The following is a 23263-nucleotide window of genomic DNA, read 5'->3' on the forward strand; positions in this document are numbered from 1 at the left end:
CCTTGCTTAAAATCCTCAGTAGTTCCCCAACCACCTTCAGAAAGTTCTGGTTCTTTGGGCCTTTACAGTGTGATGGGACCTGACCTTGCTTGTTTCATCTGCAGTCCAGCCACACCTAACTTCTCCCAGTTCCCAGGACAGACCTTGCACTTTGACACTTTTCTAACCTTTTCATTTTTCTTTTCTCTGTTCGTAGAAGTCCTTTCCTCCCCCATCCTTGTTTGCTTGGCATTCGTTTCCTCATCCTTCAGAACTCTACACTAAAACCTCTACCAAGAGTAACTTCTAAAGGGGAGTTAGCCGCTTCCTTTTTCATGCTCCTACAGAAACAGGTAAAAACACACATTATAGCACTAATAAACTTTTCATTGATGCCTGTCTCCCCTCCAGGCTGTGAACTCCTTAAAGGCCGGAATCATGTCTTACCTTGAAATCTCAGCGCCAAGACATATATGGTACACAGTAGACACTTAATAAATGTTTGTTAATGAATTCTCCAATGACTCCTTTGGGGCCATATCTTAAATGCAGAAGTTACTTCTCCAGATCTTCTGAGCAAAGATCCAGAGATTCCTTTTTCCCACCTCATCCCTTTTTCCCTTTCAACTGATAAAAATGTTGGCACAGTGAGCTCAACATCCTTTTTGGCGTTTAAAAATTCTGTCTTTTATACAATGATTTTGCAGAGTGAATGCGTTTTAGAAATTCACCTGTTGCAGTGTTCTCATTCAGGACCTGCACTGGACAGCCTTCTGTGACCAAGTATTTAACAAAAATATGACCTCGGTAGGGTTGATTTTTCATCTTCGTTTTTCTGTGGCGATGAGAAGCAGTCAAGTTATTTTTCATACTTTCACTGTTGACACTAAATCTTAATAAACTATATGTTCTGAGAATCTAAAGTGTCTAAATTTCCAGGTTTGCTGGAAACTAGGTTCACAGTAGCAAAAGTGAGATTACTAAATAACTTAGTCTTTTTTCTTTCTTTCCCCTTTGTTTTCCTGCGCCACGGCCAGGTTGCTAATTAGGTAACTTTTTCTCATAATTACCTAGTCAGCCTTAATGGCTTCACACGCTCTGCTGTCTCACTGGTCCTGTAGGGCGGCTTTTCAATTGTTAAAACAGCTGCTGAGTTTCTAACCGGAGAAGGCTCGGACTCAGAGTGCGCCAAGAGGGAAGAGCTCCCCGAGTGAAGGCTGTGGTAGGCAGGCGGCCGGGTGAAAAATGGGACATGAATACACAGTTTGCACACTCTGCTTTCAGCCTCCAACCTTCTAGATTTAGCTCGTCTTCCCACCCTGCCCTCGAATTAACCCCAGAGTTCCCCCTTATTGTGCACCCAGGTCTCGAAGACAGTGTGATGGTCCCGCGTATACTTCTGAGTTTCGTAGCTCTGAGGGGGTCTCGGTGGGCCTCCATCTGCTTCCCCGCCACTGACGGGGAGGTAAGGACTAGAATACATTCCCCAGCGATGCCGCCAGCTAGGATCCCTGTTTGGGGAGCGTTGCGAAGGCTTGCGTGAGTGGGGGCGGCGGGGGTGTGTGTTGGGGGGTGCGCGCGCGCGATGGCGCGCAGCGGGAGGGAGGGAGAAACTGAGCGGGAGGCAGTGGGCAGAGGAGGGAGGAGGAGGGAGGGGAAGGGCGGGCAGTGGTGAGGCGGGAGGGGGAGTGACTCTGGGCTTCGGCAGTGACACTCTGGAGTGATCACACACTCCCAGCTCAGAGCCGCGAGAGAGCGGGGGGAACCCAGTCGCGTACCCGCCGCCGCCGCCCGGTGCGCCCTGCTCTCCCAGCGCAGCGCCCCAGCCTGGCGCCAGTGCCCGGAGCTGCCGCCCGCGGAGCCCTCGCCAGCTCTGCTCTCAGCTGAAGCATCCTCCCGCCGCCCAGCGCCGCACTCTCCCTGCTATTTAAAAGGACCTCCCGCCACTCCCTGGCTCTGCCCGGGGATCCCCTAGTCCCGCGCTTCTCCCCGCTCCACTTCGCAGCAACTTAGGCGGCGGCGCTCAGCCAGTCTTCGACCGCCTTTGAAGTTTGCAGCGCCGGCCGCAAAGTTGAGACACTTTGGCCGATTTAATTCTTCTCTTTTAACTGCCTTCTCCTCCACCACCCATCCACCCTTCACTCCGCAAGTCCCTTTGGTTCATGAGTACTGGTGCTTAGTATCTTGGCCCGCGCCGGGGACGTGGACTGTTGCGCACACCACACCTTGGGGGAGGAATATTTCTTCTCCCCTGGAGAAGCAAACATTTTAAGGTAAGTAACGAGAGAAAAGCAAACCTCCTATGTTTCGACACCTTAGCCGGCCACTCGAGACCTAGCCCAAGGACAGTTCACACCCGAGGGCTTATTTGGGGTGGGGGTAGGGGTGGAAGCACGCACCCCCTCACTTTGTGGGGTCCCGCTAGGTTCTCAGTCACCGCTGGGCAAAGGCGCCGGATCCTGGGTTGCTGAGGGCGTGAGTGGCGTAGAGCAGGTCTCCCTCGGTTCTCCAGGGTGGCTTCGCGTCAGGGTGGCCCCAGCTGTGTTAGGAGGTGGAGAGAGTGCACAGGCCTGGGACACCGAGTTCGATGCCCCGGGTGCGGCAGAGTCCCGGGAGCGGTAAAGCCTTTATCCCCGACTTGGCCTGGACAATTTCTTTGCCCGCCTGCCGGGAGGGCCGCTGCCTCCGTCCCAGGGTTCATGCCTCCGCCCACTGCTGGAGAAAGACTGTGGGACCGGGGTCTTGCAAGGCACATCTGCTAGTGAGGCGAAAACCTAGGGGTCTGGACAGCGCGCGAGGCTCGCCCGCCGGCAGCTTGGACGCGGGTTCCAGGCGGGCTGTCCGGAGCCGCACAGCCGGGGACGCTCGGATCTGTGCTGGCTTCACCCAGCGGACCCCCCGCCGTTCTGGCTCCTTATTTGTCCTCTGCTTAGTAGGCGAGAAACTTACTCGAGCTGGGCACGGGGGCCTGGGACCCGATCCCACTTTTGCGGGGAAAGCAGAGCGGTCACCAAGAGGACGTTCCTTCCCGCCCCAGATGGAGTGACGGGGCGTCGTGCCCTAGACTCCCATTCGAGAGTCGGGGTTCGGTCTAGTCTGCGCCACCCTCAGGGTTGGAGCTGGGGCGGCCCTGACCCTCAGGAATCCGAACGAGTGGTTCCAGGTCCCAGCTGCTTTTTGGGGGCCCTTCGAAAACTGCTGAATTTAGGGTGCGGTTTCATTTCATTGTGCGCCCTTTGAGCCCCTTACTCACTGCACACCCCAGACCTCAGAGGTAAAGGCGGGAGAATTTTATTAAGTTCCAAGCACCCGCGTCGCCAGAGTCACCGAGGCCGTTGCAGTTTACCGTGGCCACCTCTGGGCTGCTGCTGAGCTGTCTTTAGGGCTAGGTCGTGGTTCCTCTCCCGGTCCCCTTTGGGGCGCTGTCCATCTCCTGCTCTGGGTACAAGTAGCTCCCTGAAACCAAGACCTTGAGCGGGAAATGAACCTGAGAAAATGTTTTGGGGTTGGTTTGTTTTCAACAGAGTTCTTTTTAGCAACTTAGTTGGATTGTAAATTTATTTCTCATCCTTCAATCCCTTTAAATCATACAAAATATATACATACATATCTTCATTTTGTTGCTGATTCCCCAAAACACACTACCCTCTTTCCCCCCTCCCCCCTCCTCCCGCCTTGCTTCCTGAACCCTTTTTATTTTCTGAAGGAGGGAATCTCCACACCTCCTCCTCTCCTCCCACCCGACCCCTGAGTGCCTGTGAGAACCAGGGGAGTCGTCAATGGAAATAAATAGGACCCTGCTCCATTCTCCGCCCCCTTCAAACAAGTAAAATCCTCCCTGGGCTCGCAGAAGAAGAGATAAAACATCCTTCCCGAGGGAGCAGTTGTGAGGATTTGATGGGATTGAATTGTTTTATTATCTTGAAAGACGTGATGGATGGATGCGGGAGCAAATAGAGAGCAAATATGCGTACAGCGCAGAGTGTACTGAGGGCGATCAGTATTTATTATCACTCGTTATTGTTTATTAAGAGTGATAATAAGGCCATAACCCTAGGTGAAGACTGTTTTATATTTGGTTTTGATTTTATGTCAGTCTCTTGTTACATTGGTTTCAGGAAGTGAAAACACCAAAAGGGTATTAATTCCTCACACTCATTCTGCATATGGAATTAATCAAATGTCCAAAAGATACTGTCATTTTACCAAAGTTTTAACCCATGGCCTTTTATAAGGTTACAGTCTTATAAGTGTCCTCATTTGCCTCAGTCTGTCTCCTTAAAGTTCAAAAAACTTGGCAACATAATTAATTATGGTCCCAATTCCCATTTTCAATCTTAACCTATATTCAGGATTATATTAAAATATCCCACCATTTATCCTTTAAAAGTGATTCTGATGAGTTTAAATTCTTGTGGGGGGGTTGGGAGTGAGGGGCCCAGAAGTTTGAGAAATTAATGCTATTTCAGATTTCTCTCAAAAATCCTTCACTTCTTCCTTTAAAAAAGAAATTACAATTGTTTTCCCTGCACAGTTCTTAACTTCAGTAAATGTACTTAATCCATACCACACACTCGAAACATAACAGCTAGCAGCTTTGTCTGTATTAGTGTTTTCATTTTTATGTCAGGACATTTTATTCATTAGACCTGTTTGTCAAAGTCCGAGACTCAGTGTGGCAGTAACACTCTGTTTTAATTAGAAGCTATCACAAAATAAGCTAGAACTCTGTAATGGGCCTAAATTGCTATGAATTATGTGTGGTTTAAATTATTTATTTCAGCAGAAATGAAACGATGAATATAAAACATCTTTTAATTCCTTGCAGGTACTGCTTTTATCTCTTTAAAATGTAACAAAATATATACTTGAAAATTATCCTTCTAAGAATGAGGGAAGCCCCCACTCTCAGTTTATTTGTCCTGGGTCTATTGAACATTCATATTGTAAAATATGAATGATAAGAAGTAAAGAATAACAGCATACTGAGGGAATGCTACATTCCAAGTAGCCACAGTGGGTCAGATAACGTAATGTAGTGACTTTTTCACTTGGCTTTGTGAACCTGGTGATTCAGATTCTCATTTTCTCACGTGGATTTACTGACCAGACTCTCTGTATAATAGTGGGGGAAATGTATGGTAAAATGCCAACAAATTATTTGAAGTGAAGGGAGGAAAGGTAGAAATAAAGTGTATCTGTCTGTTATCTCCCTTTGTTCATTTTTTTATTCAGTCTATCTAGAGGTCAGAATTTTTATTTTAAAACTGTGTGTGTTTGTCATTGTTAGGACAGAGCTTATTTTTCATTTTGCCATGATGGATGAGTAGATACCAGAAATGGAACTGTTATACCTGAATAAACAGCTTAGTAGTGTGAATTCCACATAATTTGTGTTAATTGAAGTTATTTTAACCTCTCTTAGTTTTCACAATGATTAGATGGTTGATTCCAGTAACCAAGCAGTACTCTCTGACAATATTTTTGTTCTCTGTCTTGTCAGGTGTTGCTTTGGGGACCAATGCATCCATGTTAGCAGCCCAGTAATGAATGAAACTAGCCAGGGTCACTTGCCGTCAGCCAGGCACCAGAAAGAATGTCCTAAAAATCATCTCTACTGGGTCTTCTGCAATAATCATTTGGATTTTTCATTTGACCTAGAAATGCTTTCTGGTACCTCTAAATATTTATTTTGGAATCATAATTCTGAAAAATGTATTTTCCACAGTTATTTTGTGGAAGCAACAGCTTAAAAAGTTATAGCTGAATACTCAATCACAATCACACCAAATCTTTGCTTTGAAAAACTAATTTTAAAATTAGAAGTCCTCCAATATTTTAACACCCCATTTCAGAATACTTTACAATTGAAATCCTGGATTTAGGCTAAATTGTTTTATTTTTCTGCTGTATTTACAATGCATATTGACACCTAGGATATATGCAGTTATGCCTCTACATTAATGTCTACCTAGGAAGAAAAGTAAATACTTTACTGCTATTGTTGTTATTGTCATTTAAAAAAAAAAGAATTCTATAGTAAGACATAGAAATAACAGAATTACTAATATTTTATACTAATAGTATGCTAACCATAAATTTAGTTATACTGTTGGAAAAACCAATACCATTTTAGGATGAGTCTTTGTTTGTTTGGATGTGTATATAGACTCATGTATCTCTTGCAACTTCTGACCTGACACCTGACATTCGGTGTTCCATACCTACCAATGCCAGAGCCAATATCGGAAGCAGGCTTGTTTTTGGCTGCTTACTTCCTAAACACACTTCTTAAGCCCGAAGGTGCTGTATGCACACCTTCCCTCTTCCTTTTGGTATTTTACCAAAAACTGCAAACCAACAAATCCATATATTTCAGTCTTTTGAATATTTGAAACATATGAAATATATAATAGTAATTCACCCCAAATTTTTTTAAAAGCATTGCTTGCTTTGCCTTTATGAAATGCAAAAATAAGGTATTTGATCATTATGGAATAAAAGCAAACTAGCAGTATATTTCTTCAGACTTTTCTCTTTGGGATAAAGAAACAGATTTGACCACAGAACAGCTGGATATTGGGTCCTGTTACAACATCAGTTTTTGGTTTTTTTTTAAAGAACTCACCAAACTAGATTTGATTTAAACTTCCCTTTAAAGTCTGCAGATCTCAAGTTTTTAAGTACAGAAATTTCAAAGATTACATGTCATTATTCCTTCAATAAGTTCTGGATCCTTTGGAAACTGATTTATTTTAGTTAAGTTTTTGGTTTTCATTTGTCAGTTTTTTTCCTGTAGCAAATTTGGACATGACATCTATTTAATGTTTCATATATTTCCCTGAAGTATTTATTTTTAGTTTCACTTGCGAAAACTCTGAAATGAATATTTTCTTTGCAAAAGAAAAATATGGCAGACTGTATATAGTTAGCTTATCAAATGTCTCTTTAAATTATTCTTTTGAAAGAAGTTGCTGCCTTTTATGTAGTTGTGAGAAAAGAAAAAAGCATTTTTAGAAATAATGGGGTTGTGTAAAGTTTAGAAAGAACTCAACAAAAACAATATTACATGATTGGAAATCAACTCATTTGAGTGGAACTCTTAGATACTGCTTCTGCAGTATAGAGATTTTATATATAATAACCAAATAACACAAATCAGATTAGCAACATGGAGTTGCCATGGCTCAGCAGTTAATGAACCCAACTAGGATCCATGAGGACACAGGTTTGACCCCTGGCCTCACTCACTGGGTTAAGGATCCAGCGTTGCTGGATAGGCTTGGATCCCAAGTTGCTATGGCTGTGATGTAGGCCGGCAGCTGTAGATCTGATTAGACCCCTAGCCTAGCAACGTCCATATGCTGAGGGTGCGGCCCTAAAAAGACAAAAGATCAAAAAAAAAAAAAAAAAATTTAGCAACATGTACTCATATCTGTTCTATAGTTGGGATGATTCTGTCAGAATTACAGGAAGTGGAGACCAACTGATTTAAATGGTGATTACATAATTTCTGTCTATTAATGTTTCTTCTTCCTACTGTGAAATCAAGGTAAACACCCTGTTTCTTCCAGCTGTGTGCTCAAAGAGCATATATTTCACAGTCTAAAGACGTAGCCAAAAATATGGGCTATATTCAAATGGATGTTTTATCAACAAAAAATAATTATCATAACTACATCTTGTTCTCTGAGGGAACATCCTTATATATACAGATCTAGATAAAATATGAGACTGAAATTTATCATTTTCTAAAATAAGTAGTAAAAACTGAACTCATAATTAGAAAGATTTGTGAGATGTGATACCTTCTTCTTGAAATCACCATGACTATTTTTAAAGTTGTAGATACTATGTGCAAGTGTTTATATGCAAAGATAGATAATATCATATCTAGGATTTCCTGTTGTAGCTCAGTGGTAACGAACCCAACTAGTATCCATGATGACTTCAGTTCAATCTCTGGCCCTGCTCAGTGGGTTAAGGATCTGGTGTTGCTCTGAGCTGAGGTGTAGGTCACAGACACGGTTCAGATCTGATGTTGCTATGGCGTAGGCTGGCACCTGTGACTATGACTCGACCCCTAGCCTGGGAACTTCCATGTGCCACAGGTGGGGCCCTAAAAAGCAAAAAAAAAAAAAAAAAGAAGATAATACCATATCTAGACCTTTGACAGACAAAAGTTAAACATGGTGGTACTTACTTGCAGATATTATTTTTAAAAGGGAAAATCTAATATAAAATGGCTTGATTTATTTTGAGTTAATTTCTCTAATGTATGTGCAATTTATAGCACACCATAGTGAAAAGTAAATGCTAGCAATGTTTATGAACCTAGGAGATGGGTTTGATTACTGTCTTTTGTTCAGGTCATATGTATTCTAAGCCCATAGGCATGCATAATGTAATATTATGCATTTTATTCCAGTAGTGTGTTTCTGATTAAATTATCAGTCATACCACACACACACAAATGTACATGACCCTTCTTAGTTATCTTGTTTAAAATATATTTAAAGGTAAATACTAATATATATCAGGATTTAAATCTAAATATTGTTCATATGTTGATAGCATTTGGTAAATGTTGTAATTTCATATTAAATTACAGCATTCACTAAAATTCACTGATACTATCAAAAGCTTCAAATTGGGATTTATTCAGAAGTAACTGGATCCTGTTACTGAAGAGATATTTGTTGCCAACTGTGGTGACAGAGATCAGAATCAGCAGTTCTGGCTAAAACACTTGGCAAACTGAGAAGGGACTTCAACTATTTACCCCTTGGCCTCTTCAGGTCTTCAGATGCCTCAATTCTAGGGCCAGTCCTTCAAAGTTTGCTAAAATTGCTGTGAAGACTTATTACATGTTATGGAAAAATAAAACTGCCTCATATAGGAGATATAAATTTAATACTCTAACAATTACAGTAGCAAGTTTATCTGTACTAATAGATGAAATAACAGACAGGTTCCATGAGAGATGTCTTGAAAAGTATTGAAACCCTGCCCCAAATGTCACCAAGGTCTCTTATGGTACTAAAACACCACCTGAAAAAAGATGATTTTTCATTTTTAATTTTATTTTTCAGTGTTCCTAATAAATGTGAAAATATATACCTCTGGGATGGGAAACAGGGTAGGCTACAATTGACCAGCATCTTCCAAAGATGTTAAAAGCTAGATAAAGCAAGATTGGAATGAGGCTAGTTTCAGATAAAATTATAGAAAGCTTTGATATATATCTTGGGCTCTCTGAGCCTCCTTGTTTAGACAGGCTACCTTCAACATATACCTGTTCCATGTTCTCCTCCTCTGGTTATTGATTCTCAGTTTCTTTTACTCTAGGATAAGTTATACTCAGGGATAGCTTCGTGGGTTGCACTTAGGAGGGGCTCCCCATGCTCAGTTGAATACCTGATGCTGTCGTCCTGAAATTCTTAATTTTGGAACAAGAGCTCTTACATTGAGTCCCACAAATTAGGTAACTCACCTTTATTCTACTTGGCTGTGAATTTAAGATGAAATCATGATGTCAAGGAATTGGGAATCTTGATGTCAAGGAATTGGAAAAGACATTTGAGATTATCTTTGCAAGGTTAGGTCCAGTGATTATTTGATTTAAAAATATGTCTTTTAACTAAAATGAAAGATAGAGGATACCTCTTTAAAAAGCTAAAGTAGAGGCTTCCCGTTACCTCTAAAATTATACAGAATAGTTATCCACCTTCTAATAGTGTCAATCTTGTAGAGCAGAGTTCTCTAAAAGAGAGTATCCTTTCACCCTTATTATGGTATACACAATGTCTCATTATGATGAAAAGAGAAAATGTCAGATATTTATATTTACTTATATGTATACAGAAGGAAAATAAGTTTTATTAATATTATTTAGTATATCTCTTGACAAACATACTCTTACTCAGCATATCAGATGGTCATTGAACAATAAAAAATGGCAGAATTGACAGCTTCTATGAAGTAAAAATAATGCAAGGTGAAAATGACATTTTAATCAGCATTTACAAAAAGTCAGCCCTGACTGACTTCCACAAATCAACTAGAAAAAGATTTGAAACATACAGTTTCACTCGCTATGACTATGATATTCATCCCAGTATAGAATGCCTTAGGTGTTTTATATAAATGAAAGAGATAGAGATAGAGATATTTTAATCACAATTCTAAGAGTTTTGAAGACAACACATTACAGAGCCAGAGGACTTGAAAGGAGGTAAACAGGTAGCTGAAAGAGCCCTCAATTAAATTAGCCACGCTTATTTGCAAGAGTATTCTTAGTTATTTATATAAACATTTCATAATTCCTCTGCTATCAATAATTGGATATTGTACTCCATTATGTTATGAAAATTGCAGTACTCTTAAGAGTTTAAAAAGCTATCCAGCTTTCCTATCAGTCTCATAAAAAGGTGTATTGTGGTAGATTTTGAAATTTTTATTGGAAATTTTATTATATTTCAGTATCGTTGTCAGTTAAATTATGCTAAACATTGTGTTAAGGTTGTTTCTGTGCTTTGGATTTCACAATGTGAATGAAAAAGCTTCTATTTATTAATAATATCATAATCCTTAACTGTTTACAAAGTACTTCCACATCCATCATTTTCCTTAATCTTTACAGGAAACCAGTGAGGAGGGTATTTTATCCACCTACTCCTGAGAAATTTGAGACTCAGTTTCTGAGAAAAGAATTACCTAAGCTCACAAACTTTTTTATAAAGTGATAACTCTTTGGTTTCAGGGAAAAAAAATTGATGGAAATGTCTAAAAATATAAAATTGAGGTTAATTGCCAAACTAATTTTCAGGGACACAATTTGCTTAGATTTTTTTTTACAATTTAAGTATTCAAAAAATCACTAATTTAGTCTAAATCCGTAAGACCTTACTCATAGGTTTCTTATGTAATACTTGGTGGGTTTCATTTGTTTGTTTTGGTAATAGTTAACTTATTAGGGAATTTTTTAGGGGAAAATGATTATGTTTTTCACTTTTAAGTCAATATTTAAGGCCATGCCTAAACATCCTGTTTTTGAGACTAAATATATTCTAGTTTAAAATAACACAAAGGATGAGCAATGATAAATAGACAAATAATGCCCCATATTTGTCCTTCTCAAAGGATAAAAAGTATTGTTTTAATAGGGGGAATTTTTGAAAGTGAAATGATGTATCAGTTTCTGACTACATGTAAGTTCTGCGGAAAAGTTCCCCTGCCTCCTCACATTTCCAACCACTATTTGCACAGATTCTTCCCCAATGACAAAAGGCAAATGAGTTCATCACTTTGATTTATTAAGTCTACATATAGCCATGGAATTAATTGAAAGCAAGTTTCTTTTCCTTTCTTCAACCTTCTTCTTAATGAATCCCACTGACCAAACCTGGGTATTAAAATGCCCTGAGATACACTATTTGTTGAGTCTGGTGTGTGTGTGTGTGTGCACACGTGCATGCGCTCACACAATAGACAAAGCCTTTGGCATACTTTAGAGAAAAGCTGACTAGAAAAGGAAATAATAAAACATATTTTCCACAGAAGAAAATCAGGGAATTAGGTATTAGAAAATGAGTTATATGTTAAAGGATATAATCATAGATTATATGTTTCTTAGAAACATATATTCTATGATTGTGTAACATATGCCAAGTGTTTATGGTAGATACAATACTGAAAAATCAACACGTTACAGAATTTTCTTTTAAATTAGTAGTAATTAATAGTAATTCAGCTCTATGGTTATTTTATTATTCCACTAAAAATGTACCATTTTTTGAGAGATAAGATTTGAAATTAGATCAGTTATTAGGTTTCTTAAATGATTTCTCAAAAAAATTAGGTGAAATTGTACATTTCAATGTAATGATGAGAGCTATTATAGACATAATGTAATAGGATATTTCAAATATCCTGGAAGTTTAAAGTCCTTTAAAATACAATAAAGAATAAGTAAGTTCAGACAATAAAAGTATTTATACACACACACATACACACACACACTCATATTAACACCTCAGCCACCAACTTCAGTCTATAATTGAACAAAAATCTCTGCATTTAAAGTTTATTCACACCTACAAAGCAACAACTGCCAAGAGGCATTGTGGAAACATTTTTTGCTCTTGGCAGATTCTATCTTGTAATGAGCCCTGAACACCGTGGAATCCCCCCCACCCAAAACTTATTCACTGCAGCTTTTTCTTAATACTTTAAAAGTTTTTAATAAGAACAAATACCACACCTAACTATATATTTTACTTTTGGGAGGGAAAAAGGAATGAAATCATCATAGGTCTAAATTCCCATGTTGGATCAGTATTTTATGGTTTGTCATCTCTGTAATTGTAGGCTTTCATATTTGTATTATTTTGTCACAATTTACTATAAACTCTTCATTAAAAGTGACTGTGTAGTCTGTCCACATTCATCTGCCTTTTGAGTGTCCTGTTCTTTAATCATCTCTTAATCCAGAAATAATAGTGCAGAATATCCCAGGAACGGAGCCTAATCCTCAACTTTCTAATCTCAGCACGTGTGTCTTAAATCCTTTGCTAATCTAGTGCCTGAAAAGCCTGAGCATACTCACCTTTGAATCAGTTTTAATCCAGTTTTTTGTTTTTGTTTTTGTTTTTTATGGCTGCACCCACAGCATATGGAACTTCCAGGGCCAGGATAGAATCCAAGCCACAGCGGTGACCTATGCCACAGCTTACAGCAATGCCAGATCCTTTAACCACTGTACTGGGTCAAGGATTTAACCCTCCCCTCTGCATTAACCTGAGCTGCTACAGTTGAATTCTTAACCCACTGAACCACAGTGGGAACTCCTAATCCAGCTTTTTTTATTAAACAGTATTGATGTCCTCAGATAAGGGGTATAAAGGATAACAAAAAATATATATGAAGGGTTTCCTACTGTTGTATGATTGTTTTTAAAAACCCAACATCTTGGCCTTTCCTCTGTTTCTAGCCAGTGTCATTAAATAGGAACGTAATCTTTTACCTGATAGATTAAGTAAATAAAGATAGAATGATCTGAAGCCGAAACTCCTCATATCTCTGTTTTAAGAGCAAGTAAAAACGTGTACCTTTTGCTGTTGAATAAAACCTTGCAACTATTTTGAGAAGCTGGTTTATAGTATTTTCAAAGAAGGAGAACCTTCTTTACTTTTAAAAGAACATTCATGTCTACTATTTTTAATCTTATAACAATCCTGGAGATAATTGTCTTCATTTTGCAGATGAAACTGAGACTCAAAGAGATTAAGAGACTTGCTCAAAATACAAAAGCCAATGATTATTTAGTTAGAATTTCTTCAACTCAGATCTTCTTACTCTAAGTCTAGTGATCATTTTCTATTTTAGATAGGAATTTTGGCAGCCTTTTAACTGTCCCCAAATGTGAATGAATAAATGAATATATACATAAAAATGACATAACAGGGGAGAGTAGAAAAGAGTAACGAGCAAACCAAAAATTAAAGTTTTTGTAAGAACATTCAATCTTGAATTGACAGGAACCCAAGATGTGGGAACAGCCACCTGAGACATTCAGACAGGGATAGGAGAGTGAGAAGGGAAAGACAAAAGCGATTCTCTAAACTTCTAGATTGTCAGGAACCAGTGTCCTTGGAGAATATGATCTCATCTCTCCAAATACATGGCTCCAAGTTTATGGTTTGTTTTTGGCCTTGGAATTTAAGGCCAAACAGTTTGAAGACTTTATTTCCTTTAACAAGAACAACACACTCATGTGACAATCCCCTTTTTTATTCTTTTTTTCTGGAAATAAGAATAATTAAAACTTCAGCCATTTTAACTATTTAAGATCCCTGGTATATCTACCTCACTCATCTGTCTTTGGGTTATATCATCAATTAAGAGTATAGTTATTTTTATTTATTTATTTATTTATTTTTGTCTTTTTGCTATTTCTTTGGGCCACTCCCGCGGCATATGGAGGTTCCCAGGCTAGGGGTGGAATGGGAGCTGTAGCCACTGGCCTACGCCAGAGCCACAGCAACACGGGATCCGAGCTGCGTCTGCAACCTACACCACAGCTCACGGCAATGCCGGATCGTTAACCCACTGAGCAAGGGCAGGGACTGAACATGCAACCTCATGGTTCCTAGTCAGATTCGTTAACCACTGCGCCACAACAGGAACTCCTGAGTATAGTTATTTTTAAACGACTGTTTTAATTTTGTCCTGGGCTTTGGCACAAGAAACCCTCTCAAATCCTCTTTGACAGCAGCCAGGCTGTAAGGCTGTCATGTCGAAACAACTGTAGGGTGAGAGGAAGGAGTTAGCTCAGGACCATCAGATATTTAAGGAAAAAAATGGGATTGTATCCATGGAATCAATTGCTACTTCCTAGTCTGTGGTATTTCTTATTCTATGGTAATAAATAATTTCTTCTTGATGGCATCTTATTTATTAATACTGTACTTGCCAACCCAAACAAATCTATGAATAAGTTAGGAACTTTGGTATAATTTTGAATCTTCTTACAATTTCCCAAATGGTAATGGTTCATTAATCCATTATTGGGCTTTAAGATAAATCTAGACGCTCTCCAGGGAGAACAAACCTGCATGCCCCGCCCCTTTTTTTTCCATATGAAGAAGGTAAAGAAAAGAGAAAGCTGTGAAATCATGTGGATATAGTAATAGTTCTCAAAGTAAGAGGAAAAAAGGACATGGACAATCTCTATTTCACCCCTGTTTCTCCCTAAGTAGTGTTTAAGATGTTAAACTTCAGAAATGGATGAAAATTAGAAATCAGAAAGTTCAAACAATGAAAATCCTGGGGATGAAAATCTACAGCATATTTGCCAGATAATAGGATTGGAGAGACAGAGCTACTCAAAGTACTATCCATGAGCTATCAGCATCCACATCTCACAGGAGCTTGTTAGAAAGGCCAAGTCTCAGTGCCCACCTCAGAGCTTTGGAATTGGAATCAGCGTCATACCAGGGAGGCTGGGTGATTTGTGTGCACATTAAGGTTTGAGAAGCATGGATCTATACAACTCCTGTTCTCAGATCAGAATGTACCTCAACCAAACATTTTTTACATGTTTATAGAGGAAAGAGGCCCCCCTGAGTAATGTGCTGTGTTATTCTAACCAGGACATTCTCGTGTTCTTAAGGAAATAAGAAATACATCCTTATACGCGGCCCCTGCAAGCACATGCCGTCTGTCTAGAGCAGCCATGCCAATGGATACCCATGATGTCCACCTCAAAAGATATTCTTCCTATCTTCTAAGGTTTCATACAGTAACTATTATAAGTTTGGCACCCATAAAATTGTCGAAACATCCATAACTTATTTCCTATTTGGCTTACATTATCTCTTGTGAAACTCCATAAATCAGCAAAAATGATCAATTTTATTATTTTCATTTCCACTTTTCATCACACCCAAGAAATGTGATAGGCATCTGTTCGATGTTGGGTTCAGTGATCAGCATGTCACTGTTGTGGAGAGACATGTAGAGAGCATGCTCTTGCCACTCTGGGGGGGGGGGCGGCTCTCAAGAATACATGCAAACAGAATTCAAATGGTTTGCAATCGAGATTGTTCTACTGAGCACAGAAGAATACACAACTAAATTTCCCTGTGGTTATAGATGCTTGAGGTTTGAAGAATGAGTGGGAGTTCGCCCCCAGATAAGGGGCAAGGGTACCCCAGAGGACTGTGGGGAAGTTGTAGGAATGACTTTGTAGAATGAATAGTGACCTAAAGGACCTCACATGTGTGGCCTTCATTCTCTACTTCATGGGAAGCATCTGACTTTTTTTTTTTAAGCAGAAGAGAGAAACAGATTTTGTTTATATAGGGGGCAAAATAAAGCCAGGCAGAAAGACTGAGAGAAATAGGTATGAGAGCAGTTAGGGGAGATGCAGGTGAGGACAATTTGAGGCCTTGGCCATTTGGATAGAGAAGAGAGAACAGCTTATAGAAAAGATGCAGCTGGAGTTCCCGTCGTGGCGCAGTGGTTAACGAATCCGACTAGGAACCATGAGGTTGCGGGTTCGGTCCCTGCCCTTGCTCAGTGGATTAACGATCCGGCGTTGCCGTGAGCTGTGGTGTAGGTTGCAGACGCGGCTCGGATCCCGCGTTGCTGTGGCTCTGGCGTAGGCCGGTGGCTACAGCTCCGATTCAACCCCTAGCCTAGGAACCTCCATATGCCGCGGGGAGCGGCCCAAGAAATAGCAATAACAACAACAACAGAAGACAAAAAAAAGAAAAGAAAAGATGCAGCAGGTAGATTGGCCAAATTTGATGGGTAACAGGACCTGGGAAATAAAATATCACATTACGTTGAGGTTCCTAGTTTAGCAGTTGGCAGGACCATGCTGCTGAGGTAATACTAGTATGTGCTGATTTCAAGGTGGCCCTTTTGCAGCCTCACCAGGAACTACTGGGAAACAAACATGGAAACCAAGGCTCAGAGTGGTTCCACTTACTTCATCTGCCCACAGTGGCAATGGTATGGAGGAAGGGACAGGGCCCAGATTCAGATTCCATCCTCACTCCCAGGTCCAGCTTGTTAAGGCCACCCCTGAGCCCCTCCACACCACTGAAGGTTAGATGCTTGGGAAGAAGAAAAATGGGTCTGAAGGTAGCAATCAGCCCTGAGGCTTTGGCCAATACGCACCCCCAACTTTCTGGATAGTCCAGAACGATAAGGGATTTTTCTAGTAGGGGGCATTTCAGATTACCTTACTCTCTGCTATAAGTTTCTTAAAAGCAGTATAATTAAGCAACTATTTATTTTGTGTCCACTTTGTGCAAATACTAAAAAAAAATAGTCTATATAGGGGATGTAAAGAGTAAAAATTGATTTTTGTCTAAGTGACACTTATGAGTTCACTCATGCTATGTAAGCCTCTTCAAATGCTTTTCTTTAGGGGCAAGAAAAAAATGTAAAAATAGCTATAATTCAAGTGAGATAACAAAGTATAAAAGAATAAAGTCTCTGGTTTTACCAGAGGACTGTGATTCTGACTTACACTCCTCTAAAGTCCCCAGAGAACTGGCAATAGGCACTTAATAAACACTAGCTCACTTACTGACAGTGTACAGAGAGAGCTCAGATAACAAACCGTCTAAGTAAACACCACACTGCTGCAATCCTATTAAGACTCTCCCTGGGGAAAGTCAGGCAGCATCCTTCCTCTGTCTGAACACCTCCTACTTTTCAAACTGTTCTGTTCAGTTTAAGAGCTTTATTAGATAAGTATTTTCTGAGTCCCAGTCTCCTTCCCTATAATGTCATGCCAGCAACTGGGACTAGCTGGGCTAGCCAGAGGGCTTCTAATCCCTCATATCTGATAATGGACCTTAAAACATGGTGTCACGCCTCCTAGCACTCCCTGGGTTTAACATGGCTTGTTGTTCCCTACCTGATGTGATTATCACTGGCCTCTATGGGTCAATGCCTGTCTTCTGGTCCCTAAGGCTTGCCAAAGTGTCCCTCTTGGTAGCTGAGGGTTGCAGTTAATGCACAGGTGAGGCGGATTCTCAGATGCGAAGCCCAGGAGACAAAATAGGTCTTTCCCCTTTCTCTTCCTCAGTTTTTTCATCTGTGAGAGGTCCCTTCCAGTCCCCAAATTCTGTGACTCTCCATGGCTTAGTCTCCCCCATTCAAGTCCCTGCTGAAATGTCTTCCTCAGAGAGGTCTTCCCTGATCATGCAACCTAAAAGCTATCTGCCAAACCTTCCCCTCTCTGTGATTCCCCCAACCTCTTTCATTTTTGTCAGTGCTACTGCTCTCTGGAATCATTATATGTAGTTGTTTACTCCTTCATCACCTGCCAAATTATAAGCTTTGCAAGCATGAAAACCTCATGCACACATCTTGTGCACTAACTATATTTCCAGATCTCAAGAAGTGCCTGGCACAGAGTAAGTGCCTAATAACTGTTGAGTCAGCCAGTGAGCTCTGCAATTCCATTATGCCTACTGTCCTAGAAAAATTTACTGTTGTCACTGCCTTGTGGATGAGTATCGCTTTTTATGACATCATTAGAAACTCGGTTGTATAAGATTTCTTTGTTCAAAACTTAGGGAAAATGCAGCCCATGTGTTTAGCAGACATAGCTGGCAGAATTATCAAAGCAAATTTTAAATCCAGGTTTGTCCTGAGAACAGGAATATATTTGAACTTAATTTAAGTAACTGTTTCTGTTAATATAATCAGAACTAAAGAAGTCCTTTAGATTTTGAAGTTCATTTGAGAAAGTAACATGTCTAACTTGAGATAGATAGAAAGGTCATAAAAATTCAAGGTTGTTACTGATGGATGAGTGAAGAGATTGATCACTTTTTAGTCTTTTGTTCCTTCTTCAGTATTTTGCTTTCATCTTTTAGTTTTATCCTTGCTGTCAACTAACACACAAGACTAGTAATGATCTCAGTTCAGAAGATACAATGCTTATTTAATTTGGATCAATCAATATTTAGTGAACACTTAATATGTATATTACAGAATATCTGAAAGGATTGCTAATTTTTCTTTTTTAGACTATTATCTTTTAGAGTTTGGCATGTGTCCTAATAGCTGTGCTGGGTCACACCTTTGCTTTCCCCATTGCTTTTTCCTCCTGGTCAGTGAGCTCACTACCTGCCTCTTCCTTGCCCACACCGGGGTAGCCCACCTCATTCTCATGTTATCTTTCTGTCCTCTATTAGTGGTACTTCTCACCAGAGAAGTGCCTGGTAGCATCCTTTTTGGAACATTTGACAGATGTGCCTTCATCAGAAAACTTATCCATTAGCCTATCCATTTGGACACAGCTTACGAAGAGGTCTGGTCACATACGCCAAACTGCAAAGTTTTCTCTTCAGATTTTCTTCCTAACTTCTGTATCTTTCTCTCTTCATTTCCTGCTCACTTACCATAAACAACCCCTTACCAGAACTTCTGACAAATTAGCCTCAAATATTAAGCATCCTTCCCTTTAAAAAAGAAGCAACTACTGGTACATGTGTATGTATTGCCTTTCCCGGTATGTCTCACCACTTTCCCATTTCCCACCATGACTACTGAAATCAACATTTTTTTTCCAACCCACTCATCTTGCTACTACCCACCTTGGCTGTGCTCCTTTATGTTTCTCATAACATGAAGATAACACCATCTTCTTTTCTCCTGTTTTCGAGTACTTTATCCAATATAAGAATTTAAAAGTGCAACTAGGATGACCAGCAATTTAAAAATTCTTTGATATCACCTGGAAATCCTGCTTGACTAACCTCATTTGTCTATGATTTCTTCCATCTCTTCATTACTTATGTTTTGCCATTTTATTGTAACTGTGTTCCTGGAATCAAGGTACTCGGTTCTTCTCTTTTCCTCACTTTCTACCCCCAACTCACCTGCACATTATCATGACCTTCCCTGTAAAATTCACCCCAAATCTCTCCATTACTCTCCATCTCCTCCACAGGCTTTAAGCCATCAGCATGTTGCCATGGACTACTGCAGTAGCCTTGCCTTGATCTGATCATTTTGTTTTTACAGAGATGAGATTGGTTTTTGCTTTTATAATTATCCCTTCCCTAAAATCCATATTCTACACTATTGATAGAGTTATTCCTAAAATCCATGGACCAGATCATGGTCCTGACCTGCTGAAAGAGCTTTCCCTCACATTCAGGATATAATCCTAATTCCTTTATATGATTTTCAAAGTTGTATATGATCTGCCCTTTGCCTTTCACTCTCCCCTTCATGCACTCTGTTCCACACTGAGATCCTTTCCTCTCAGAATACCCCAGGCCTAGTGCCACCTTAGAGCCTTTGCACCTGCTGTTCCTCTGTCTAGAATGCTCTTTTCCCTGAAATTTGTTCCACTAGCTTCCTTTACTTCATATCTCAGAGTAACTTTCATTTCCTCCAAAAAATCTCCTCTAAATATGCTATATCTAAAGTGGCTATCACCATACTATCTTTCACACAGGCCTATTTTAATTCTCTGCATAGCATTTGTGCTATGAATACCAGCCAGTAGTGCTTTCTTATTTATGTATCTGTGTATGTGCTGTCACCCTCACTAGAACATAGATTCATTAGATCATTCCTGTCTCCAGAAGAGTGAGTGTCTGGCATGTAGCAAGGACTCATTACATATATGTTAAGTAACAAAGTAGTGCATGAGTGATATGGACGTTATTGGACTCTGGTGTCTGGGTAACTACTGTCTTTATAAGTAGATTATAAATTACTAGGATATTTCTTTTGAGCCCTCATATCATCCAGTTCAATTTGAAGTATGGAGTTAGTGCTTGGAAAATTTTTATTCTCTTGATTTTTATGTATTTATTTATTTATTTATTTATTTATTTGCTTTTTAGAGCCGTACCCATGGCATATGGAGTTTCCCAGGCTAGGGGTCTAATCAGAGCTACAGCTGCTGGCCTACGCCACAGCCAAAGCAACAACCAGATCCGAGCTGCATCTGCGAACTACACCACAGCTCACGGCAAAGCTCCGGGATCCTTAACCCACAGAGCGAGGCCAGGGATTGAACCCAAAACCTCGTGGTTCCTAGTCGGATTTGTTTCTGCTGCACCATTATGGGAACTCCTTTTTTTTGTTTGGTTGGTTGGTTGGGTTTTTTTGTTTGTTTGTTTTGGGGGGGTGGTTAACTCTTTTGACCGTATTTAGTTTTTGGTAGCCTAAGAAATCTATGGAGTACCTTACCGAAGTTTCCTTCCTGGTTAAAATAACTGTAAAAATATCATCTATAATTGATATATTATAGTCCCAAACTTCAATGAGTCTACAACGACTTATTGAGTAGTGAGTCTACTACTCACCCACCTCTAGGGTTTTAATGGTTATTTCCAGGGGAAGTAGAACTGAGTATACTTGCCAATAGACCCTCACATTAATATTCTTCTTTGTTATTACCATGGTTATGGAAACTCTTTCTCAAGGTTAACCTATAAGAGTAACCATTCAGTACATGAAATGGATGGACATGTTTCCATAAAAGTAGGAAACATGTCTGTTCCTTCACTTGTGTCCTTGGCCTGTTCTTTCTTGTCTTAGAATTAGATACAGAGGAACCTAGGTTGTTGTATGTCCTTAAGGAACTTCTTTCTGCTTTATGCTGCTGGCTTTTGCAAGAGATAGAATGAACTAACCCTAGACTCAGAGGTTCCCAGCTGTAGGGTACCTTGGAGAACACTTGGGCCAACAAGCCACCAACAAGGATGAGTTCTCCTGTCTACAGTGGAAGTGTCTTGACTATGAGTCTTATGATTTTCCCACTGAACTATGCTTCCTGACCTTGGAGGTGGCAGGGGAGGGAGATTTTGTGTGGAAAAGAAAATAGTGATCTTTGAAAAAGTAGCCTGTTTTGAGGAAATACTTGTCCTTGCCTCTGGAGTACTTCTCTGTGGTCTTAAGCACATGATGTGAAATTTTAAGGACCCTCTTCAGATCTTTTCCCAGGAATTTCAGCAGTTGCTTAAAGACATAGATTGTAAACCATTAGATAGTTATCTTTTAGCTTTCTAAGTTTTCTCATCCGTTATAAAGGTAGATTTTGGTTTTACAGACCTTCACAATTAGTTCCCTGCTGATCTCTCTTTACCTCTGTATAGGAATATTTTCTTCCTCACTTCTTACTAGACCATAAACACCTCAAGAAGAGAGGATGGCTTGTATTATTGGTTCATCATTCAGCGTGCAGCATATAGAAGGCGCTCGATTGACATTTGTTGAACTCTTGCTGATGCAGTTCTACTTCTGTGCCTTAACTCCCTGATGTCCCACCTCTGTCTCCTATCCCTAAATCTAATTCATTCTTCTCCCTTCACTTTCTTTCCTCTCTGAATCCTTCTCTGCCCTCACCAGCTCTTGGTGATTCTTCATTCCAACTCTATTAAGCACTTATTTCAGCCACCCCTACACAGGAGGGTTCTTTTATGCATAATTAATATCAGCTCAACTCGATGGTAAACATTGGAATAGTACATATGCATTTTCAGTACTGTCGTACTCTCAGTGTATTTTAGCATGTTTCACACAGCAGGGACTCGGTGTTTGCTGACCATAACAGTTAATGTCTCACCTTCGAGGCCAATATGTGCTCCTGCTGGATGCTGCTGGCACGCTGCCATGTTCTATCTTAGCTAAATTTTGTGGAGGATGGGGTCCGCAGTTTGTTAACTGCTTTGGGGAACATTGCACAGGAAGTCATTTCCATTTTGTTGCAGATCAACAGGAAATAAGACTTAGTTGCCAAACTAAAGTAAGGAGGGGGAAGGAGTGGGAGGGATCGGGAGCTTGGGCTTATCAGACACAACTTACAATAGATTTACAAGGAGATCCTGCTGAATAGCATTGAGAACTTTGTCTAGATACTCATGTTGCAACAGAAGAAAGGGTGGGGGAAAATGTAATTGTAATGTATACATGTAAGGATAACCTGACCCCCTTGCTGTACAGTGGGAAAATAAAAAAAAAAAAAAAAGAAAAGCAACCAAGCATATTATTCCTCCCCTAGGCGTTTTCATTGTTCCAGGAATCAATAGTTTCCCCTAAGATAGTGGATATGATCCCAGCTATCTCTGTTGTACCTACAGAGGAAATTTTGGTAGGAGGAAGACATTCAGTATCTTGTTCCAGTTTTACTTTGCATTATCTTCTGCATTGCTTCTGAATTTGTCATATTTTCAAATCACCTATCAGATATATTTTAGGAAATGTACTTCTTCTTTTAATACAATGAGTCTTAGCTTCCTGAATCAAATACTACTTTGTGTCTGTAGTACATTTATTTTGACCATTTCTATTGTTCATTACTCTTTTTTTTTTTTTTTTTTTTTTTTTTTTTTTTGCTTTTTAGGGCTACACCCACGGCATATGGAGGTTCCCAGGCTAGGGTCTAATCAGAGCTGTAGTCACCAGCCTACGCCAGAGCCACAGCAACGTGGGATCAAAGCCACGTCTGCAGTTTACACCACAGCTCACGGCAACACCAGATCCTTAACCCACTGAGCGAGGCCAGGGATTGAACCTGCAACCTCATGGTTCCTGGTCAGAATCATTTCTGCTGTGCCACGACAGGAACTTCAGTTGTTCGTTATTCTTTCTGTTGACATTAATGATGGTGGGAATACAAAATTACTTACTTTAAACCTGATCTTCTTTCAAGCTGTTCTTATTATGTAGGCTTGGCCATCTTTTAAAATTGGAGGGCCCTAGCCTTGGCCCTGCTATGAACTGTACACCATAAGGA

The 23263-nt window shown here is 40.1% G+C and overlaps 1 protein-coding gene across 1 annotated transcript in view; it reads left to right on the forward strand.

The window, feature by feature from the left end:
• NDNF (neuron derived neurotrophic factor) overlaps positions 1678-23263 on the forward strand; it is a 47018-nt gene continuing 25432 nt past the window's right edge. Inside the window, exon 1 of the mRNA XM_003482448.4 lies at positions 1678-2252. The gene's annotated coding sequence lies outside the window, so the exon portion shown is untranslated. The remainder of the gene's footprint in view (positions 2253-23263) is intronic.

Source organism: Sus scrofa, chromosome 8 (genome assembly GCF_000003025.6).
Source record: "Sus scrofa isolate TJ Tabasco breed Duroc chromosome 8, Sscrofa11.1, whole genome shotgun sequence".
Taxonomy (NCBI): Eukaryota; Metazoa; Chordata; class Mammalia; order Artiodactyla; family Suidae; genus Sus; species Sus scrofa.